Raw genomic sequence first — 24,975 nt, 5'->3', positions numbered from 1 at the left:
GTGCTACAACTTTTTCATATTTTCTTGCAAAAAAAGAAAAAGCCAGAAAGAAAGACCCTAGATAAGATTGATAGTTCTGTTTTAAAGATTGTGGAAGGATAACCATTTTTATTTCATACTTGGCCTCAGTATATTATCTGCATGCAGGTATAGAAATCTTTGCCTGAACACTAAAGTTGGTATTTTTATCCTTTTCTGTCTTTTTAAAAAGCAGACATGCACAATTCATAAACTACCAATGCAAGGTTACACTACCAGCCATATCTTTCCGCATGGAAGGTGGTTAACAACTCCCAGCTTATGTAGCTGTAGGTAGAGTGTAAAAATAGGAGGTGTGGCAGCAATAATCTCTTTGACTGCTTCTAATTTATCTCCAAAATTTGGTGCAAAGTGAAAGTGTATGAGGTCAGTGATGACTTCTTAGTCCTGCCAAAATGTATGGTCCGCGTATTGGAAGTAAACAAAACAAATAGTTTATTTAAAGAGATGTTGCTATTAATTTGTAAAGTTTGCATTTTTGCCACTTGTCCAGTGAGACCAACAAATGGTGGGTCAAGTCAAACCACATCTATTTAATGCAGCTTTGGTGATGATGTTGGCAATTTAGCTTCCGTGGAAGAAACTTCCTTTTGAAATGCAGTGGTACCTCGGGTTAAGAATAATTCGTTCTGGAGGTCCGTTCTTAACCTGAAACTGTTCTTAACCTGAAGCACCACTTTAGCTAATGGGGCCTCCCGCTGCCACCGCACGATTTCTGTTCTCATCCTGAAGCAAAGTTCTTAACCTGAGGTACTATTTCTGGGTTAGCAGAGTCTGTAACCTGAAGCGTCTGTAACCCAGGTACCACTTTAAATGTTGCTTGTCTTGCATTGCACTGGGAGACTTCCAGGACAGCCTGAAAAGGGAGATAGGGCACCCTGTTTGGGGGAAGGGTCACTTGCTGGTGGGATGGCTGGTTAGGAGATGGCAGTAAAGCCTGTCTTCTTGATAGTAGCACTAGAACTCCCGCTCTCATAATATGGTTTTAGGCAGCTTGTTGAAGAGTTCTGTTTCAATGGCCTTTGCCTCTTTTGTCATTGGCGTCTGCCTGCTTTGGCTCTGTTTAATGTCACTATATTTTTAACTGTGAATTTCCCAGCTTTGTTTTTAAGGCTGTTGGCTTTCTTTATTTATCCTGTCACTATTTTCCATTGGTATATCACCTTGTTTTATTGTAAACCAATTTCTGAGGTTTGGTGGAAAAATAATTTATATGCTTTTGTTGTTTTTAAGTTTGGAGAGGACATTTCTTTATTCAACCCAAGCATTTTTATTTTTATGTGTTTGCATGTTTGTGTGGAACGTTTATATCCTGCCTTTCAGCTGTAATTCACAAACCAGCTTTAGGCTGAAATCTTATACACGTTTATCTGAGAGTAAATTCCATAGAATTAAATGGGATTTCCTGCATAGGATTGCACTGTAAATCTCTTCACATGATGTGATCAGGCATAGGCAATACAGGCATTAGTAATGAGGGTGCGGCAGCAGATTTTAAAAAAATCCTCTACAAGGCTCTTTCCAAATTTTATCATTTAGGATATGGAAAGAACTTAAGGATATATGGAAATTGACATGTTTGTGTTTTGAATTCTGCAAGGTACTCTGATTAAACTGATGGGCGCTTCGCTAAATGGAGGCAGTGCTGCTATTTCGCTAAATGGAGGCAGACACATGCTAAGCAATTTGAAGGCAAGCCAAAGCACAATGAGAAGGAATAATGATGACCTTGGTTTATTTTTTGCTCAGTACATTCAGGTTTTTGATTGGATTCTGAACAAGGCAACAGTTTTCTCTCCCAGAAAGCTTTGCCCTAGTCCTTGGAGGCTTTACATTCTTGTTATCAAAGCAGCTGGTTCATATTGGAGCATTTTCTTGTGAAGGTCGTGGGCTGCAGTGTGGGGGAAAAAAGAAAGATTTCCTTATTGAACCCAGCAACTATGTGCTTTCCATGAGAACATTTCTGCGCAGAGACCTATTAGCCTGTTGACCTGCCTAGCATACTACTGATGATAAATAAAAAGCATTCTACTGAAATGAAGTTTGTTTGCTTTTTGCTTGGCTTGTTGGCCCCTTTTGTTTGATAATGCATTTTTAAAAAATTTGATAGGAGAATGCTTCATATTATTTATAAATAGATGAATACAGAGTTATCCAGGAAAATCTAGATGATTGAGAGTACAATGATTTCATTATATTATGAATAATCAGAAGCCTATGGGCATTGTGTGGGTGTAGTTGAAAGCTATTCTTTTCCATTCTCTTTTAGTAGTTATGCAATACCCTTCTGTAGTCACATACAGCTTTGGATCACCTTTGCTTGCTGATATAAAGGAAGATCAGAACTTCTCAATAAAAATGGAATAACCGTTCTTCTTTTCTGCCAAAAGAACACAAGCTAACTTTTTAAAAAATCCTTTATAAACATATAACGTTATATTCCTGTTTAATGGTATAAAAATCTAACCCCCAGAAGGCCCCCAGATGAACACTGAATTCTAATCATATTTGTTCAGGAGTAAAAAAGAACAAAAAATGATTTCAGTGTAACTTACTTGCAGGTAAATATGTGATTGCCTATCTTTGTAGTATCACTACTCAGTTGTACTCAGATTCACAAACCAAAACAAAACGTGAACAAAAACTATCCAAGATTCATCGAAGAAGTTTTTCCTGTGTCAACCAGTCAGCCATTGTTATTATCATATTGAACTGCTAAGAATATCAGGCCTTTATACCCCACTACACTCATGGACCCACTGGGACCAGGGTGGAACCAGGGTTTCCTGAATCTGGACAGCTTTATTTTCCAATTCTCCCTTTTATATCCTTTATGCATTATCACACCTACATTTTCCCCATATAATGCTCCTGTAGTTTAGCTGGCCGCATAGCCAAGTCCCTATGACAATTGTGGGGGGGTCTATTAATACTTCAAGAGACGATGACATTAGCTGTAAAAATAATGGACCGAGGTCTTCCAGATAACAATTGCTTTCAGTATATGACCAGGTTTTGGAAAGTCATGCTTAATTTGACTAATGAAGACCCACTGAGATACCATAGCATCCTGGACATGGGAAACATGGCTAGTCCCTCAGTTTTCCCCATGGAGTCACTAGATGGGTGTGATGCAGCAGTCTTCCAAAACTCAACAAGCTCCCTGTAGATGCTTGAGTCAGAAAGTTTTCAGTCACTCAGCCACTTTGCTAATTTCCCCAGATGAAGCAGCAAAGGGGGTGAGTGGATAGGATTCAGCAATGCAGAGAACTTCAGTTTCATAATACTTTTCTCTGTTTTACTCTGAAGATATGTAGACTGTGTATAATCTAAATCAATTACCCTTTTTATATAGGCCCAGTTTCACATAATGCTAAGACAAACCATGACGTATCAAGAATGAGCCATGGCCACTTTGCTACTTCTCCTGCTATGCTGTTGTGAATTAACCCATGGATTGGCTTAGCGTGTTGTCCCAACTCAGACCCATGGTTTGTCTTGCTCTCATCTATAGTCAAGGTCTGTTCTATTGCTTACCACTCATTGACTTGTTTGGGTGAGAGAAACCATGACAAAATGTTCAGTGGAAACTCAGTATTTTTTCCAAACAAGCAAAAAACAAACCACCTAACGTTTTTATTCTTTTTACTCTTTCAAATATTTCAGGTTTCCTAAACCGGACTAATTGCTAAAACATCAAAGCACACATCTTCTCCTCCTTTCCCTAACTTTAACCTGACATGGAAATAATCAACATTAATCTGGTTTGAAAACTGATAAAATCTTATGACATTGGAAGAATGACAGGCTAAATGACCTAGTAGACTCGTTCTTCCTCTATTACTGAGTCTATGAATAGATGTGCTTTGGGATTTGAACAGGAAATGTCCTTATTTTTAGCTTGGTCATTTCATTCTGCTTTTTCTGCTTCTGTTAACTGTGAATATGTGGCATCTAGAAAGGATCTGATAGAAAGATTAACCAGTACACATATAAACTCATCAGCTGAGGTGTAATGACATCTAAGATAACTTGAGAGCTCGTAGACATATCTGTAATGATCTGATTGTGATTTAATATTTGGATGTAAGTCTCTTTTAGAGCACTATCTGCTGCAATCTGCAGCACAATCTGAAGGCCCTAATCTTAAAAGAAAGTGTGGCTCATACTTACTATGTTGTTCAAAACCCATTCATCTCAATGGTGTCCATTAAAATACCCATCTTTGATTAGGTTTTGTTTGGTTTGGTTAACATTTACTGGTTAAGATGATACAGTCCTCTGATTACTCTCCAATGAGATATCATGAGTGAGATTGTTCCTTTCCCTCCCCATCCCATTTTCAGGGCCCTAGAGATCCATTTTGAGGCTTAATGTCCACATAGATAGGGCACCTGTCCATTTAAATCCAATGTTTATACAGTGGTACCCCTGGTTATGAACACTTCTGGTTATAAACGCTTCAGATTATGAACTCCGCTAACCCAGAAGTTCACCTGCTCCTGGTTGCAAACTTTGCTCCAGGATGCGAACGGAAATCACACGTTGGAGACACGTGCACAGCAGAGGCCCCATTAGCAAAAGTGCACCTCAGGATAAGAACGGTTTCACCTCCAGAATGAATTAAGTTCATAACCAGAGGTATCACTGTAGTCCTAAACAGGGGCGGAGCTAGGGGGCGTAGGGGGCGGGCCGCCCCAGGTTCCACTATAGGGGGTTACAGTCGGCGCCCCACCCAGCGACTCCCAAGGTGAGCCCCTCCGGCCTCCCAGTAAAAAGCCCGGTAAAAAGCCCGCTTGGCATGGCCCCCTCTACGTAGCACGCATGCGTCATTATGTAGCGATGCCGCTGCCCCCCCCCAGGTGCATGGCAATTTGCCGCCCCGGGTGTCACGGCGGCTCGCTACGCCGCTGGTCCTAAACAGTGCAATTGATATCCCAGGTAAAATTGGCGAACTGATTACTCTTTCTGGATCTGAGCACTTTAGGTTTTAGGTGGGGAATGCACCCAAAATGGAGCCTCCCTGGCAGGTAGGAAATCCGGGGGATTTCTGGGATTTTTTTTCTATTTGGGATAACAGCGGGAAATGGATTAAAATCCGAGGGTTTCCCACGAAAAACAGGAGAATTGGCAGTTATGGTTGTAGAGGGAAGTGAGGAGCAGATGGGGCTCGTCAATCTGGGAAGGTAGCACAACTAAGAGAAGGAAAAATCTGATCCTAAACCTCTGCTGACTTGTGGGATATCTTCAGGAGAAGAAAAGGCCAATCCTACACAAATCTGGAGAGGCATTCTTAAGTTGGTTGAAAGGCACCTTGTTTGCCATCTTCCAGCAATTCATGCAGGCAAGCTGGTGCCAAATGTATTGCTCTGCTGTCCTCAGGACCACACCAGTGAGACCAAGGTATTGTCTCAAGGTATTGTCCTCTGGGCAGCCCAGGACCTCCATACAACCGCCCAAGCTTGTACCCCAGGTAGGTCACTTGACTGCTGCTAACACAGCAGTTTGACTTCAAACCCCCACCCCCCGGAAGCACACTCCATTGCCACTCAAGACAGATGGATGCCAACAACAATCCTAGTATAAATGTCACTCCAAAAAATGGATGTCTGGTGTAGCTGAGCAATAAAAGAAGAGTGTTCTTCCAATGGTCAGTTTATTGTAGGGACAGTTTGGACACCTTGTGTAACCTTGTTATAAAGTGCCAGTATGTTGTCGTCCAGCCGTATCACATATCTGTTTCCTCTGGGGAGTCAGTTACAGCTGGCAGGTTGCAAGAGCTGGGAAAACGGCTTTGTCTATGTGCTTAAAAGGTCAGCCCGTTTCCTGGACAAAGCTAAAGTTACATTGTGAACTTTCTAAAATACGCCAAGCAACCCATGTAAATGTGTCTAATCAAATAAGCATTTGAGATTAAATATTTATTAGACTGTTTCAATCTATTCATCTTTTTAGCCATTTTTAGATACCGCTATAGCAAGACTAGCAGAGGATCAGTAGTAAAAACGTGTTTCATGTTGTTAAATGATTCAGCACTCATTAAAGAGGTAACCAGTGTTCCTTGGGAGCCATTAGTAAATTGATTTTTCAGAAATCTACACTTCCAAGAAATATTACAAGAGGCTTGTAAGCAATTTATTTAAAAGATGAGAAGGGAATTGTTCTTCTAATAATAGTGCAAAAGCTTCAGAAGCTTTAATTTTAGAGATTTTCTGTTTTAATTAATATGCTGAATGGCACTCATCCATAATGAAACTGAATGAGAGAAATATGCTGGCCAATCAAAATTTGATATATTTTTAAACTGATAAATCTGTTGGACTTCTGCATGATTCATTTTTTATAATCTCCTTATAGTTTTCTTTGTCATGGGGAAACCATAGACATTTCCTTAAGCAGATTCTGGAGAATTGATTTTAACAGCATGTGTTTTACTTGTTTATGTATAAAGCTTCTTTATTTATAAGACTAGATCCAGACTATATTAGATGAATTTTTAGTCCACTTAAATAAATGGGACAGGATTATCATAATTTAGATCTCATTAATTTCAGTGGGAAATAAATGCAACTGATTTCGTCTAGATGTAACATATAATATGTACATCTTATCTGTTTTCCAGTGTATTCCAGAAGATATAAAATGGAGGAAATGGGCATTTATAAGTATTCTATAAGTACACTCTTTTTGGACTTGGGTTTAGCTGTGGCCATCAATTGAGTATATATTTATGGTTGCAAACCCTAATTTTTTGCAGCACAATGTGTGAAATGAATGTTTGAGAAACAAGTGAAGAGTATGAAGTTAGGTACAGGGGTCAGCAAACTTTTTCAGCAAGGGGCCGGTCCACTGTCCCTCAGACCTTGTGGGGGGCCGGACTATATTTTGGGGGAAAATATGAACAAATTCCTATGCCCCACAAATAACCCAGAGATACATTTTAAATAAAAGCACATATTCTACTCATGTAAAAACACCAGACAGGCCCCACAAATAACCCAGAGATGCATTTCAAATAAAAGGGCACATTCTACTCATGTAAAAACATTCTGATTTCTGGACTGTCCATGGACCAGATTTAGAAGGCGATTGGGCCAGATCCGGTCCCCGGGCCTTAGTTTGCCTACCCATGGGTTAGGAAATCTAAATGAAAAATAGATAATGTTGTTAATGCTGGTGAAGAGATGAGACTGAAAAATGTTTCTTAAAGTTAAGCATGCTGACTTTTAGTCCATAAGGGTTTCATCAGCAATGATTGGTTAAATGGTATCCAAAATCCTTACATGCATGAAGCTGGCCTTAGTGTTGCAAGATTAGAACTAGTTCATTCAGGTTAAATGGCAAGCAGCAGAAAGAGAATAGTTATTGGTAATTATTTTCTGAACTAAAACTCCCACCGTTTCTGACCGTTGACCATGCTGGTCAGGGCTAATGGGTGGAGAGAAGCAGCACCTCAAGAGTCCCTACGCTTGAATTAGGCGGCTCTTCTTCTTCCCATTTTACAGATGGAAAGCCAAGGCTGAAAGAAAATGACCTTCCATTTTCATGGCTGAGCTTGCAGTGACAGGCAGGGGGAATATGGGACAGCTCAAGAAAGGACAAGTTCCATTTCAGGAGAAGCTTTGTTGTACATGTAAAATTTCTGAAAGACAAAAAATAATAATAATAATAATCAGGGAACAAGCTACTTGTCTGATGAGTGTTGGTTTATTCTGCTCCATCTCTGGTGTTGTATAAATATGCTATGCTGAGATGTGAAATGAGAGGCTGAGGGAGTGTTCTCAGTGCAATAATTGTTTTCTTAAGCACTAGAGATAACAGCATTCCTCTCTTCATAGGTTCCCCCTTCACCTATAATATTATAAAGACGTGGAACAGACCTCTTCATCTCTGTTCCCATGGCCTTACACAAGATATATCTTCAGCTTTTGTGAACGAAGGTCTCCATCACAACAGCTAAAGCGTTTTCAGCAGCATCATGCTAAATGCCAATTAAATAAATTAAAAAGACATTAAAATGAGTAGGGGGGGAGGATTACATCATTACGGCATGTGAATTGGTTAGTGAAGTACTTTTAAGCTTCCAGTGCTATAGTTTCAAATTGTTACAGAAGAACCTCCTCAACAACAAAAAAGTTATAAAGAGGATAAATGTTGCTCACTTTACAATTTTTTTTAACGAAGGAAAGCGTAATTTTAACTTGGTTTTATTAATGCACTTAACTGGCGAAAATTGTCTCATAATGATGTTAAAATGAGGAAAGCTATAAATTCTCTATATAATAGGAAAGTCCAGAAATTTACTACTACAGTACAATTATATTTAATGTAAAATGAATTCCGTAACATTTTACATTAAATGCAGTGTAAATGAGCATTAAAAAGCTTTTCCTGGGCTGTATATCAAGAAATGTGTCTAAATTCAACCCTAGACTTAGCTTATTAGGGAAATGGATGTCCTCTGTGTGGATTAGGGATATATTTTTGGAGCATATTGCTGTTGAGCTGATAGAAATGGATCCCCCCCCCCCGCCCTCCAATTCCCATCTTGTTCTTTAATCTCAACAAGAGAATTTGGAATTCTTTTACCACTCAAAATATGAACAATCGTTGCACATTACTCCTTAGGGGTCAAAATACCAAACATCTGGAGCATCATGGAGCTTGATTTGGCAGCCTCACATGGGCTGTTGTCTTGTAAGAATGTTTACACCACAGCATTAATAAAAATAAGTGATGCCTCACTCCAAACTAGATAAGGATTTGTTCACATGAAAGGCTGCCTGTTGCTTCATTCCCCCCCCCTTTTCCTTCATGGGTGCCGTAAGTATTTATATTGTTATACTTGATCTAGGGGGCGCAGCTGCCCTCCTTAGCTACGCCCATGCTTTCCTCCCAATCTGCTGTACCCATGGGTGTAGCCAAGGGGGGCACAGAGGGATCCACAAATATTATTGAAAAGCATTGAAAGTACTCAATTATCTGAGGTTCTGCCCCCCCCCCCCAGCATAGGCCTGCCCCCCATAATGTCCTAGTTACCCATGGTTTCCCAAGAAAAGCTCAACAACTTTGATTTCCTAGAAAAAGCCCAACAACTTGATTTCCTGGTGTCATTCCCAACCACCAGTGGGACATTGGCCTTGCAAAATGTCCTATTTTTCCACATGAGAAGCATCTAGTTTTGTCATGTTTGTCTGTACCTTGAAAAGCAGTTTTATTTTTAAAGCACAAGACCTGCTCACTAGATACCAAGCACTCTACTATTCAAATTAGGCCACAGTGTTTTTCTTACAGCAGCACCCTCATGCTGCTGATACCCAAATGACCAATCATGTCAGTTCTGCCCACCCTAATAATAATAATTTCTTATTTATACCCTGCCCATCTGGCTGGTTTCCCCAGCCACTCTGGGCAGCTTCCAACAGAATATTAAAATACAATCATCTATTAAACATTAAAAGCTTCCCTAAACAGGGCTGCGTTCAGGTGTCTTCTAAAAGGCTGGTAGTTGTTTTTCTCTTTGACATCTGGTAGGAGGGCATTCCACAGGGTGGATGCCACTACCGAGAAGGCCCTCTGCCTGTAACTTGGCTTCTCGCAATGAGGGAACTGCCAAAAGGTCCTCGGCGTTGGACCTCTGTGTCCGGGCAGAACGATGGGGGTGGAGATGCTCCTTCAGGTATACTGGACCGAGGCCTTCCCCCCATACCAGGTCCTGCCCCCCCCAACAAAAATGCTGGCTCCACCCATGAAGGAAAGGGGGAGGAAATGAAGCAACAGGCAGCCTTTCATGTGAACAAATCCTTACCTAGTTTGGAGTGAGGCATCACTTATTTTTATTAATGCTGAAGTGTAAACATTCTTACAAGACAACAGCCCATGTGAGGCTGCCAAATCAAGCTCCATGATGCTCCAGATGTTTGGTATTTTGACCTCTAAGGAGTAACGTGCAACGATTGTTCATAATTTGAGCCAAAGTGGTAAAAGAAATCAAAATTCACTTGTTGAGATTAAGGAACAAGATGGGAATTGGGGGGGATCCATTTCTATCAGCTCAACAGCAATATGTTCTGAAAATTCTATCCCTAATCCACACAGAGAACATCCATTTCCCTAATAAGCTAAGTCTAGGGTTGAATTTTGGACAGCTGAGGGTCACATGCCTAGCCAAGCCCAGAAGCTGTAACAAGAAAGCTGCCCTGGCCAGGCCTGCGTCCTGCGTCCTGTCCAGGTCTACGTCATCAAAGTTTTGCAAGATGATACACACACACACACACACACACCATGTACAATGTCCCATGTACTGTCATGTATATACCACAGATTTGAAACCTGTGGCCCTTCAGCAGGGCTCCCAAGGTATTTTGGCACCAGAAAAACCAGGAAATGGTGCCTCCCCACCCCCTGGTCAGGGAACAAAGGATGATTGAATATCTACATCAGGAACAAAGGGGACCGAGAGATCAACATTGTGATCTTCTGTCCCTGTGGACTCTCCCACCTGAGGCCGGTTGCCTTACCTGGCCTCATAGTTGAACTGGCCCTGCCATTGAGATATTGTGGACGGCAATGCCCATGATTCCTGAGCATTGGCCAAGCTAGCCGAGGCTTAGGAAAGATTGAATTCAGTAGTACCTGGAGGACCATTGCTGGTGTACTCTGAAGTTTCAATTGTCAGCAGATGCCTTGCAAGTATACATCAAGTCTGTAGAGCACGCACCTTTTAATCTCAGGGTCGTGGTGTTGTGCCCCATGTATGGGCAAAAGATTCCTGCATTTCAGGGGGTGGACTAGATGACCCTTGGGATCCTTCCCAATTCTACATCTTTATAATTCTATAAGTAAGATGGGTTAACATTCTTCACATACATTTTTGTGACATGATTATGGCCAGTTGTTGTTTTCCTGCAACACTACATACTGACATGAGGAAAGCAACATGTAAGGAACATTTTGTTTCACAACAGGAATACATTGAAAGATGGGTAAAGTATCCCAATTAAGGTTTAACTCTCCATAATATCTAGCAACTCTAGCTTAGTTTTTAAAGTTTTTGGTGTTACATTATTTATTAGATTTGTGCTTAGAACTGAGGAAGTGTTTTTCTAAGCCCGAAAACCTATTATTTATGTGTGAAAGTTGCAGAGATGTTATCGTTCTGTGAAATGCTGCAAATGACTTTCAGGGCTCAGATCACATTACTCCATTCTGGAGTTGCTCATATTGCCATGTGTGGGTTTGCAATCTGGGTGAAGAAGAGCCAGCAAGCCAGAATAACTAAATCATTGAGTCAACTCAGCCCCATTGCTGTAGGTAGAAACAACTAGCTTTTCAGAGCTAGAAGGAAATATTTCATAGGGGAAATAGTTCACTAGATAGATGAAACCTTTTTGTAAACATTCAAGTTGATGACATCAACTATATTTAGCTACGAAGATGGAAACAGAGCAAGGCTCCAGTGGCTGCATCACAAAGACATTCTATGGGGGTGGGAAATGGCTTTCCCCATAAAATTACCTAGGAAGGGACATTATGTACAACCAGTTCCTAGGGGAAAATAGATACATTTTTAGCTAGCATGATAAGTGCTAATATTTCTAGTTGCTCTGCGGTTAAAAGCTCCCTTTGAAAAGGAGAGGATTTTAAGGCAACCCTTGGAGCACCTCATAAAATTGTAAGTAAAAGGACTCTCCAAGTGTGCTAAGGGAAATGTAGTCTAAACAGCACGTGTATTTTCTAATCTGAGCATGGGTCCAGAAATGTGAACCAGGAATCTTCACTTTAAATTGCAGACAAACAAAATCCCTACAGTGAACTGGTTCAGACATAATGCAAAATCATAACTTACAAGCCTAGGCAGCCTTTGGCTCACATGCTCGCTCCCCTTCCTCCTCCAGTGTGGCCTGGAGAGGAGTTCAGAAGCTTTTGTTTATGTTTTTTCATTAACCATGATTTGTTGTATCATCTGAATTGAGTAAACTGTAGTTCATCTTCACTATGGTTTATTAAAACAAGTAAGCTTCAAATAAAATATCGCTTTCAACAAACAATAGTTAAACTGTACCACAGTTTAGGAGGCAGACATAAAGCTGATTTAAAATAAAGTGGTTGCTTCCAATCACATACACTCAGCTGTGCCAGAGTCAGAGTAATACCAATTGTATCCCCAGTACAAAAGTAACTTGTGGGAAGTTTGCTGTCCCAGAGCCTAAATCTGGGGATATATTACTTTGAATTTCTTCTTCTTCTTCTTCCTCTTCTTCTTCTTCTTCTTCTTCTTCTTCTTCTTCTTCTTCTTCTTCTTCTTCTTCTTCTTCTTCTTCTTCTTTGGCCTAACATGGAATTTGGGGATTCTTCATTAAAATACCTGAGATATGTTAAGGCAAACTGAAAGCACAACTTAAATGTTGTTGCTGGCATCCATCAGTCCTGAGAGACAATGGAGTCCACCTGTGGGGGTGAAGCCAAACCACTGTGTTAGCAGCACTTAAGTAACCTCCCTGGGCTGCAAGCCTGGACAGCATGTATGGAGGTCCTGGGCTGCCCAAATGACAAGACCCACCCCCCTCAGCCTCACTGATGTGGATGAAAGGAAAACAGAGCAATACTTTTGGAACCAGCTTGACTGCAGGAGTTGCTAGAAGGAGACAAACAAGGTGCCATCCAACTGCCTTAGGGACGCCACTGCTCTGTAAAGGAATTCATAGTCCTGCTTCCTGCTACTTCAAAGGGGCAGCAGTTAAATGTGCTGCCTTAGTTTATTTTGGTATATTTTTAAAAGTACCCTCTGAATATCTCAAAACAATCTTCTGCTGTCTAATTGCCTTTTCCATGCATGCTGCCCTTAAGTCCCATTGCTCCAATATAGCCAGGGCTGTATGTTCTGATCCATATAGTAGAGAAGAAACATATTAGTATTTGGAAGCAGGGGTGAAACATGCTACATTAATTCCAAATATATATAAATGAAATCAATTAAAGAGGCATGAAAAGGGGTAAAAGAAATGGTTGGAATGAAAGTGAAGATTTTTCTAGTTAAATAATAGCAAATGATTTAAACCCCTTTGTTAATACCCAAGACCGACATTTCCCACAATTTCACTGTCAAACTGGGAACAATCCATAAGGACCAGGTAACTTTAATAGCTGCTTTTCTAAATTCTGTTTTGACCTTTTGACTATAAAAGGCAATTCCTTGGAGTTCCAAAAGGTACAGTTCATTGATCTTTTGGTAAGAGCTACAATACACTATTGCATTTCAGTAATATACCTTGTACCAAAGGTATAGGATGAAAGTTCAAATGCATCTTAAAATGCCAGCGTTAAATTCTGCTCCTAGCTTCATTTAATGAACAAGTAATAGGATTGTGATTCCCACTATTCTTAGTCGTATTCATTTGATTTTGATCCAAATAATTTATCCAGTTTTCAAACATACTAGCTTACCTCACTTCAAAAAGCTACTATTGAATTTCTCCAGCAACCCACTGGTATTGTGCTACTCTGCACACTATTGTTAATTGTTATGTACAAAGCTGGAAATCACAGTACTTTTAAGTTTTAAAATTAAAGTATTTCCAGCAGTTGTCATCCATTGACAGCTTGTTGAAGTTGTTCACTGCTTTCATTGGTTTAAAATGTAATCTAGGAATCCTTTGTGCTGCTCCTTGTGAACTGATCACAAATGTGTTTGTGGATTGTTAGTGTTCATACTTTAATGAACAGAACAAATTGAACTTCAAAGTTACTTGCTAAAAGGCAGTGAGGATACTTTGTCAATGTAAAGTATTCGGTGTGCAAAGAATTCAAATAATCATTCCAGATTTTCTCATTTTTGTATATGGAGACTTCAAAATAAAAGTTAGTTTATTTATAGGCAAAATTAATTTATGCCACTGGAAAATCCTGTGGGACTTGGTCACAAGTTGTACAAACCTGGCTTCAAACAAAAGAGAAGATGTTGGTATTTGTGCCATACTTTTTTTTTTAGTTTGAAAACGAATGAATTAACTTTTAACCTTATACAGCCATTAGAAAAAGCCTGTTTCAACACCTTTGATTATTCAGAAGAGAAGCAAAACTTTCCAGCAATAAGATTGTCAACAAAGCTTTAAAAGAGTGGGATAAAAAAAAGGTACATCCACAATTGGAATAGGATAATTTGTCAAGAGCTGCATTCAAACAACACTTTATTCTCTCCTCCTAACATTTCCTAACCTGTTGATGTTCACATTTTATTGAATGTTTCACATGATAAAAACCATTTCTGAAAATCTAGTGGAGTCTAAAAGGTAAAGGTACCCCTGACCATTAGGTCCAGTCACGGACGACTCTGGGGTTGTGGCGCTCATCTTGCTCTATAGGCCGAGGGAGCCAGCCTTTGTCCGCAGACAGCTTCCAGGTCATATGGCCAGCATGACTAACCCGCTTCTGGTGAACCAGAGCAGCGCACGGAAACCCCGTTTATCTTCCTGCCGGAGCAGTACCTGTTTATCTTCTTGCATGTTGACGTGCTTTCGAACTGCTAGGTTGGCAAGAGTCTAGCAGACGTTTAATGCTTATTTCTACCTATGTTAAGGTACAACAGTGGAAAAGGAATGCTAGAGATTGAGATAGAAGCAATAATGTTATAACCGTAAAACTAATGCAATATAAACCGTATGGCTGAATGCACGCTTACAGTCAATTCTCCTTCTTCATTCAGGAGCTGAGATCTTTGGTGCTCCATGAATACTTACTGTGAACTGTTCCATAGTTACTGTTGTTCTAGCTCCCATCAGCCCCAGCCAACATGACCAATAGTCAAGGATAGTGGGAGTTGTGGAGGGCAGCAGGAGGATCCCCATCTGTGTAAAGGAAGACTCAGATGGAGACAGAACTAATCTAAACACCAGTTGTTCCTAAATACAAATATAGAATTGTAGCTGACCATACATTTAATTCATGTGTGCTTTTTCTGGCATGGATGAATAAATCTGTTACAAGTCTGTGTCAGTTTTCTATGTGTTCATTCATAAATCCTGATCCATCCTATTTTTGCATTTAATTTACTTGCTGAGAACCATGTCAAAACACTTACGGAAGTGTGAAATCTGAAGACAGTTGCATTTCAATATGTATCTTAATCCAGGAGTGCAGATCAGGTCACCTGAGTTCACAAACTGAATTTCTTGAGCATCCCCGTTGTTGACAAATGGCTGGGTCATAAAAACACCATCAGAATAGACAGAAATAAATGTGGCTGAAGAGAGAGGAGGACTCTCACATGGAATTCTGTGAAATGAGATAAGAGGCTTTTACATAACTGAAAACTTACATATAGTGGAATCATATAGATATCTGCTCAGAAGTAAGTATAATTCTGATTGGTGGAGTTTATTCTCAATAAATGGGTACAGGGTTATAGCCTCAGCATCCCACATTCAACCTAACAGGAAAATTTGCTAATACTGCATCTACTTAAATGTTATTGTGTTATTCTGCTCCTGTTTTATATGTGTTTTCTCTCCAGTTATGCAACAGATATGGTTGCATATATGGTTGCAATATGGTCTGAAGCTCAACATCAAAAAAACTAAGATCATGGCCACTGGCCCCATCACCTCCTGGCAAATAGAAGGGGAAGAAATGGAGGCAGTGAGAGATTTTACTTTCTTGAGTTCCATGATCACTGAAGATGGTGACAGCAGTCACGAAATTAAAAGACGCCTGTTTATTGGGAGAAAAGCAATGACTAACCTACACAGCATCTTAAAAAGCAGAGACATCACCTTGCCGACAAAGATCCGTATAGTTAAAGCTATGGTTTTCCCAGTAGTGATGTATGGAAGTGAGAGCTGGACCATAAAGAAGGCTGGTCGCCAAAGAATTGATGCTTTTGAATTATGGTGCTGGAGGAGACTCTTGAGAGTCCCATGGACTGCAAGAAGATCAAACCTATCCATTCTTAAGGAAATCAGCCCTGAGTGCTCCCTGGAAGGACAGATTGTGAAGCTGAGGCTCCAATACTTTGGTCACCTCATGAGAAGAGAAGACTCCCTGGAAAAGACCCTGATGTTGGGAAAGATTGAGGGCACAAGGAGAAGGCGACGACAGAGGACGAGATGGTTGGACAGTGTTCTCAAAGCCACCAACATGAGTCTGACCAAACTGCAGGAGGCAGTGGAAGGCAGGAGTGCCTGGCGCGCTCTGGTCCATGGGGTCCTGAAGAGTCAGACGTGACTAAATGACTAAACAACAACAATGCAAAAGAGTTTAGTTTAGTTTTTGTTTTGTGTTTTGTTTTTTTTTAAAAAGCCATATACTTAATTCTTTTTCACAGTGCATGTCATAAAAATTCATTTCCTTTAATGGGGTTATAGGGTACAGTGTATGAGAAGCTAGGTTTTTTAAAATATAAAGAATAAATCTGTTGATTAGAGAACAATGAACTTGTAGAAGTGCTGCTAACTGAATGCATGTTGTGTAAGAAAAAAGTAACCCATGACTTTTTAGGAATGTGTAGTAGACAATGTTCACTTATTTGAGTGTTTGATAACCATTTCTAAATAGACACTTCACTGTAGTTCAGAACACACTAACATTCCTAAACCCACAAGGACATTTCAGTATGGATCAACACTCTGTTTTTATCAGAAATAGTTTAGAAAGCTCTGATATTACACTAAAACTGTAGTCTTCCGTATGTAGGTGAAATGAGGAATACTGGTGAATCTTGGGTTGGGTCACTAAATAGAAAACAGAATAACACACACTTCCCCAAATTTTCATGCTGAATTGCTTGTTTTGAACCAAGGTTTAAATTACCAGTTCTAGTATACCTGTTTGTCCAGTCTTTTCTTGGAGAAATTCATGTGGAAAATTCTACATTGGAATTTAAAGTCAATATAAGTAGGGCAGTAGATTCCTGCCAGTGTGATATTTGGGGGCAGTTACATTATATATACTCAGAATCCTCTCTAGAGTTTTATTTCTGGTCATGTGGTCACCCTCTTGACCCACCCTACTACAGAAGTTTCTCTTGTATCAGCTGTCCACCATAACACTCACTTAAATTTGGTATACATTTTTCAGAAATAATCTTCCATAGGAATGTTATGGCCTATTCTTAGGGTGAGACTTTCTTTTGACTGATGAGGGCTCTGAAGTTTGAAATTACAAACTTGTATTCTTTAAAGGTGTGGGGAAACTTTGACATTTCAGATGTTGCTGAATTACTACTATCATCCCTACCCACTTGCCATGGTTGCTAGGGCTGATCGGAATTGCAGTTAAGCAAAATCTAGAGGGCCAAAGGTTTGCCATCCTGGTCTAGAGATTGCAGACATGTGTTTGTATATTTCTTCTCTGGGCACCACAATTTAAGAAATATATTAATATGCTGGAACGTGTAGAGAAGGGCGACCAACCAAGATGATTAAGGGGCTGGAAACAAAGTGTCATGAAATGGTTGAGGGAGTTGGGTATATTTAGCCTGGATAAGAGGACACTGAGAGGAGATATGCTAGCCATCTTCAAGTATCTGAAGGGGTGTCACATGGAGGATGGAACAAGATTGTTTTCTCCTGTTCTGGAGGGTAGGACTTTAACCAATAGCTTCAAGTTACAAGAAAGGAGATTCCGACTAAACATGAGGAAGAAGCTTTTGGTGGTAAGCGCTGTTGGGCATTGGAACGGACTCCCTTGGAAGGTGATGGATTCTCCTTCCTTTGAGGTTTTTAAGCAGAGGTTGGATGGCCCTCTGTCATGGATGCTTTAGATGAGATTCCTGCATTGCAAGCAGTCGGACTTGATGACTCTCTGGGTCCCTTCCAACTCTACAGTTCTATGATTCTTTGAATGCAACCAGCTTAGGACTCAATGTAACTTTTAAGGTGGCAAAAAATATATATCAGTTTTGTGCACATGAAAAACTACAGTATTTAATGGAGGTGGCACTTTCATTAAATATAAATCCAGGAAGGATGAGAGAAATTGCATCATGTTATGAAAGTTGCATAGAAACGCATCTTTCCAAATTCTCAGCTTGGCTGAATACTAGGGCAAAAAGGATGCAGCTTCCTCCCAGCGCTAATCATATCTTACATGTTCCATTCACTGTGTTCGACTGAACCCAAATGAAGATATATTACAGAAGCGCTCTGCTCAGGGATGATTCTTCAGGCAAGAGAGCGGAGGGAAATAGTTTAGATAAGCTGAATGTTCTTCACCCTGAGATGTACTTCCTATGTTGTCCAATTATTCAATGTGAGTACCCACAGGAAAATGGGTGTGCAGAGAATCCCAGGAAAAGGACTCTAGTTGTTCAGAGTTAACTGTATGAAAAAGTTTTGAACTTGGTGATACGGCTTTCCAGTCAAAACTCAATAGCTTTATTGGCGTCTTCATTGTATTTTAATACAAACTATGCTAAGGCTGGTTGGGATATATATTATGGAAATAAGCACTTGGCTGACGAGGTGGAGGGATTAATTTGCAGTGTGAATGAATGTGATTTAATGCTTCAAGAATTCTGCCCTAAGGCAGAGGGCTAAAGTAGCTGAATTTTGAGCTGCTCCCAACAGTGTGTTTTTCTGTGAATGCAAGATTCTATGAAATGTCAGTACAGTTGTTGTTGTTTAGTCGTGTCCGACTCTTCGTGACCCCACGGACCATAGCATGCTAGGCACTCCTGTCTTGCACTGCCTCCCGCAGTTTGGTCAAACTCATGTTCGTAGCTTCGAGAACACTGTCCAACCATCTTGTCCTCTGTCGTCCCCTTCTCCTAGTGCCCTCAATCTTTCCCAACATCAGGGTCTTTTCCAAGGATTCTTCTCTTCTCATGAGGTGGCCAAAGTATTGGAGCCTCAGCTTCACGATCTGTCCTTCCAGGGAGCACTCAGGGCTGATTTCCTTAAGAATGGATAGGTTTGATCTTCTCGCAGTCCATGGGACTCTCAAGAGTCTCCTCCAGCACCATAATTCAAAAGCATCAATTCTTCGGCGATCAGCCTTCTTTATGGTCCAGCTCTCACTTCCATACATCACTACTGGGAAAACCATAGCTTTAACTATACGAACCTTTGTCGGCAAGGTGATGTCTCTGCTTTTTAAGATGCTGTCTAGGTTTGTCATTGCTTTTCTCCCAAGAAGCAGGCGTCTTTTAATTTCGTGACTGCTGTCACCATCTGCAGTGATCAAGGAGCCCAAGAAAGTAAAATCTCTCACTGCCTCCATTTCTTCCCCTTCTACTTGCCAGGAGGTGATGGGACCAGTGGCCATGATCTTGGTTTTTTTGATGTTGAGCTTCAGACCATATTTTGCGCTCTCCTCTTTCACCCTCATTAAAAGGTTCTTTAATTCCTCTTCGCTTTCTGCCATCAAGGTTGTGTCATCTGCATATCTGAGGTTGTTGATATTTCTTCCGGCAATCTTAATTCCGGCTTGGGATTCATCTAGTCCAGCCTTTCACATGATGAATTCTGCATATAAGTTAAATAAGCAGGGAGACAATATACAACCTTGTCGTGTCCGACAAGTACAGTACTAATGAGCTATAGATAGGTAGTTAAAGATGTGATCCAGAGATTCCTTTTTTTGCTTTGTTTTTAGTTGTTGAGCTACTTATTGCAAATACATGTCATTTTGATTCATTATGAGGTGGCTACATTGATACCATTGTTTGGTGTCATCGCTATATAACTTTATAAATGAATAGTTTATGAATATAACCTTATAAATGAATAGTTTATAAATGAAGAGTATTTTTTAAATGATGTAATCCTGATTCCCTGTCAAATGGTAAATAGTTCACAAATGTCTACTACAAGTAATTTAGCACTCATCTCATCAAAGTTATATACAATTGTTTCTGACTTCTGACTATTGATGCTTTGCTGAGCAGAATCCAGCATCCCAACTAGTCCATTACAGTATTTGCTTATGTTTATATGCATTCTTCGAAACTTGGTTCCTATCATGGAAGCTCAGGTTTGGGATTGTCAGTAAGGCGAAGCAAGAAAAAGGCAATCTATTACAGAGGACATAACTACAAAGTCACTGTGCTGCTCAGACCACTGGGAGAACCTTTTATAGGCTTGGGCCTATTTTTATGCTGCTTTAATTGGCCACTCTTTTGTGGGCAGAGCTGAATGAATCTCAACAGCTGAATATGTTATTGATATTTTCATATATACCAGAGATACCCACCTACTGACTTTATGTGACCTCACTAGCCCTATGCTGCCACCATGAGGCAGCTGGCATGGTGGTTGTTCTTTTTGGAGAAGATTTGATGGGTGAGATATGTCCATTATCAAGATCTGTAAATAGGGATTAGTTTGGCAAAGGTGACAGACTCATTCAGACTGTCTTCCCAGGATTAAATGCTATTCTATATCTGCTGTTGCAGATGCTACTGTTCTGTTTTACAGGAGCTCAAGTTTGTTAACGGGACCATGTGTTAATCCATAATCCAGAAACCAAGGATGATGCCTTTATTTAAGACATGTATGTAGTTTTGGTTTGGCTAAATTCAGATAAACTCATTCACTTGGCATGATTCTGTTACATTTCATACAGTCTTTTTTCATTAAAAAAATCCCCATAATATTAGCTGAGTAGTTACTAAAATGTATTCTTTCCATATAAATTGCTTGGAAAGAAAAATGGCAACTTGAATAAAAGCCTTCCATCGGTCTAGATATTCAAGAGATTGGAAAAGGCTTGATATAAGAGATTGTATTAGTTCCTCTTTCTCAAAAGAAATACCCACAGGCACATGTTAGTAAGACAGTCTGAATTTATCATATGCCCTTTTAAAATATTAAACATAGAGGAGATTTTTAGTATAGTATCCTTTTCATTCTTGCAAAGATCCTTTTGCTGTATTCAATAAATAGAATGTGATCACTTCCACCCCTGCTGTCAGTGCAAAGCTCCCGTTTGATTGAAACTCGATTTGATAAAAGTACATTCATCATAATGAAACTGAAATCCAGTTTTTTTAAATTTTGAAAGAAGGATTGCACTATTCATTACTACTTAAATGCTCACAATACACAGCTTTATAGGGTCAAGACCTTTTCACCGAAGAGCTGGTCTGAAGGTAGGATCCTCAAACCACATAATTCAGAATAATAATAAGACTTCCCCACAGTTTAAAGTTCTGAGGCTATGATGATCAAATCAATACAGAAAAACTTTGACCTATATAGAGTTACATCAGATCATACACATTTTGCTGGACTAGCTTCCCCATAGGGCAAATGAGATGTGCCAACTGTTGGTATCACTGCAGCTCTTTCAACTATTTTGCTATGCATGAGTAGCAAGCTTGTTTCTGTAATCCTTACTGCAGCAGTCACTGAGGAATTAACATTATGCATGTTCACCAGCTGATGTAGAGAAATATTAACTGAACTGTCTAAAGGTAAACTACAAAGTAGTACTATATCACTCATATGAGCACTGATCTTTCCAATCCCATTTTCCAACACACACACACCCAAAAATCCTATTTTATTATTTGAGAAGCAAACTGTCTTATTTTAACTATGTTAGAAATGCATACAAAGAAATTGTAGTTCTTCAACCGCCTAAATATATTCCAGACAAAAAAGGACTTGCAATCTCTAAAACACACAGCACTGTTCTTGTTTTGGCAAGAGGAAGTAAACAGAGACACCAATGTAGAGGAAACTGAAGTTCTGCTAAATATGGTTTCTCAAAGGCACCATAAAGGGTTTTGCAAGAGGCCGATAAGACACCAGGGGCAAAGAAGAAGGAAAAAAGGTGTGGAACAAAGCAGTGAAGGTAGCTAAGTAGTGAAGGTCATGCTGGCTTTCATCTGTGATTCTGGTGATAACACTGTCCAAGGCAATGTCTAAGGCAAACTTTGGCTTAGCACATTGCAACATAGGATTAAAAATGGCCATGAGATTCTCTTCAAGAGCACTTATGTTTGCATGGTCCCATTAACCCATAGTTTGGCTTACTGTGTCATGTAGACCAGACCAGTGAATGAGAAAGGTCTCTTATATAGACATATTTTCTCATACAGAGGAACAACATTGCTTTGACTTGAAGGTAGAAGACAGGTCTACAATAATGAAGACCTATGACTGTGTCTGGTTTCATCAATGGCTTTCCTAATTACACATGTTACTCCATACAAAATTGGTGGAATATTATTTGCCATTCCGACTTCTAAGATAAAGGAAGAGATCCCTAATCAATAGAAGGTACTTGGGTCTGTATGTTATGGTACTTGGGTCTGTATGTTATGGGGCCTCAAGGGCTACCAGAGCAAAATGCCACTTGGAGAAAAACTACCCTATTGAATAGTGTGTAGGAGAAAAGGACTAGACAACATGGGGTAGTTGTTTTGCTGTAAGGAACAGTAGAATCCTATACATGCCTACTCCTATTTCCATGTATTCCACGTAAAGGATTGCTTCACTAACCTGCAATTCCTGGGATTAAGTCCCATTGAACTCAGTTGGGCCTTACTCCTGAGCAGACACAGGATTGCATGTTAAAAATGTAGCTTCCTAACAGTGTAAAAACCTTTTCATGCTTATCTTGCTTTTTATGTTCTTTCAAAGTATCCAAGGTGAAATACCCTCTGATCATGCGTCAATGGTTTTCTCAAAGCAAGTTTTCGCATTTCTTGCTATTCAAAGCTGCATATTGCTCTTTTATGTTTAAGTAGTATTAGGATTATGACCTGAGAATCATAGCTAAGGAGCAAAATTATTTTCATTGTTCTTTAATGAGCCAGCAGTTGCATAAAGGTATTCATCAATGAGCAATGCTTTGATTTCCTTTCTTGAAAATGAACTGATACTTTTGATATATGATTAGAAGACAACTTAATAATCATTAGCATATAGGATGTGTTTCTAATGTGTTGATGGATAAATTAGCAAAACAGTCTGCTTTCAGTTTCCATCTTGATAGCTCAAAGGCAGCTTGTAGGCAGCTTACTGAAGGCATGCAGGTTAGATAAAAATGATGGGAGAATTGCAGCATCTTTTGTACAAGCACTTGGATAGCCTTTGTTCCTCTTTGGATAACTACATCTTCCTAAAGCACAAGACACATCAGACTTTCAGAGGAATCCAACATATTTATCTAGGTGCATTTGGAAAATGCCTCCTTTGCAGAAAGTTAAACTGTTATTTCAAGTCAAGCCCCCACACTGTAAAAGCCTGTTTAAAATTCATGTGCATAACCTCCACAGTATGTCTTTCACTATCTCAAGTCTCAAATTCTGCTTAAACTTCATTTTTATGCTTATTGTAGGGGTTCAAGACATATAACATTTATGAAAGGCTGAGAAATAAAGAATTTTTCAGAAGAGATCAAAAAGAAGTCTTGTTATCTGCAAGGTGATGATTCTATAATGGCCTACTTATCCCCAAGCTTGTAAAACTACAAAGTGTTCTTGAAATTTAAGCTAGAGGAAAGGAATTCAGGATGTACTGTCCAAGTTCAGTATTTTTATATATTAGACTTGCCAGCCATTCTCTTCCACCTACAGTATAAAGCTACTGCATGAGAGGATAAAAACACCCACCACCCTATACTGGTATTTCTACCAGATAGTAAAAAAAAGTAAAAAGTATATGACCCCAGATGGTTAACTCCAGTCAAAGGCGACTATGGGGTGTGGCACTCACTTTGCTTCAGACTGAGGGAGCCAGCATTTGTCCACAGACAGCTTTCCGGGTCATGTGGCCAGCATGACTAAACTGCACTCCCATTCCTGGTTTAGGATTTGGTATACACATGGCATTAGCCACAATCCATATTGATCCAATATCTGCCCTGCATTTTGATGCACTTTTCACTAAACAAGCTTTGATCTGATTTGAGAAATGGAATAACCTTTTTGTGTTTTAAGATGGCAATGTGTGCACAGCCTTAGTTTCAGCACGCTGGGACAACTGGTAAATCATTACGTATTCTCATCTGTTAAATTTTAGAATCTCATTTGCTTAGGTTGAGATTTAGCATGCTAACAAGAAAAAATCAAGTAAATTCTGGTTTAACCTTTCTGAACACAATGAAATCCAGTTTTAATAAAAGCATGCCTTAAGCAGGAATGGGGTGGGTTTCATGCATGGGCAAATTGGGAGACAGAATACTGAGACGGCTTCAGTATCATGCCCCTAGTTCTGCCAAAGCCACACACACCCAGCCCTGGAAAAATGTTAGTTTGGAACTTGGCTACAGCTCTAGGAAGCATTTGTACTCAGGACCCTGGCCATTCATATACACTGGTGATATCTGTTTCAGCTTTTCGTGCCTACCACGTGACACTGGTGACAGTGTAGAAAGCTTATTTCTCGGCCTCCATTGTGTTCTTGGTGAACTGCCCAGCCTAATGCTGAAGGGGCTGATTAAATCCAGTCCCGAGGGAGTAACAGCAGACTGTTCAGTAGCATCTTGTGGGAGTTATGCAAAGCACTTTGAAAGCAAAATTGCTTCCATCTGTGTGAAACTCAATGCCACACTTGAAGCAGATCTTGCAAACCAGTTTAAGCAACCTTTGGGTCAGAATTCAGTGTGTGGGCAGGATGCCTGCAGGAATTATGCTGACCGTGTATTCTCTCAATCCTTGTCTATTGAGATCTAGTAGTAGGGAGTGAATGAGTTGATTCAGAGAGCAGTTAATCAATATTATGGGAAAGTGTGGTGCTGCTCCTGATGAGGCCTTCCTTGGACAACTACTAACCAGTCGTGAATGTACCCTTTGGGGAATAAAGTCAGTGATAGAGTTGTGGCAGGCCAAATGCAGACACAGAATCATAGAATACCTGAATGATGCTGAACAACTAGACCCATTTCAGTCTAGCTTTAAGCCTGGTTATGCACTGGAAGAAGCCTTCATCACCCTGGTTGATGACCTTAATTGGGAGAGAAATACAGGGGTGCCACTCTATTTATTTTTCT

At 39.9% G+C, this 24,975-nt stretch overlaps 1 protein-coding gene across 10 annotated transcripts in view; it reads left to right on the top strand.

The window, feature by feature from the left end:
- The window catches only part of DMD (dystrophin), a 1,020,507-nt gene that overhangs the window by 137,016 nt on the left and 858,516 nt on the right, over positions 1–24,975 (top strand). The window lies entirely within an intron of this gene.

Source organism: Zootoca vivipara, chromosome 4, assembly GCF_963506605.1.
Source record: "Zootoca vivipara chromosome 4, rZooViv1.1, whole genome shotgun sequence".
NCBI classification, from domain to species: domain Eukaryota; kingdom Metazoa; phylum Chordata; class Lepidosauria; order Squamata; family Lacertidae; genus Zootoca; species Zootoca vivipara.
Note: the sequence above shows the minus strand (reverse complement) of the source record. Positions and strands in the feature narration are given on the sequence as shown.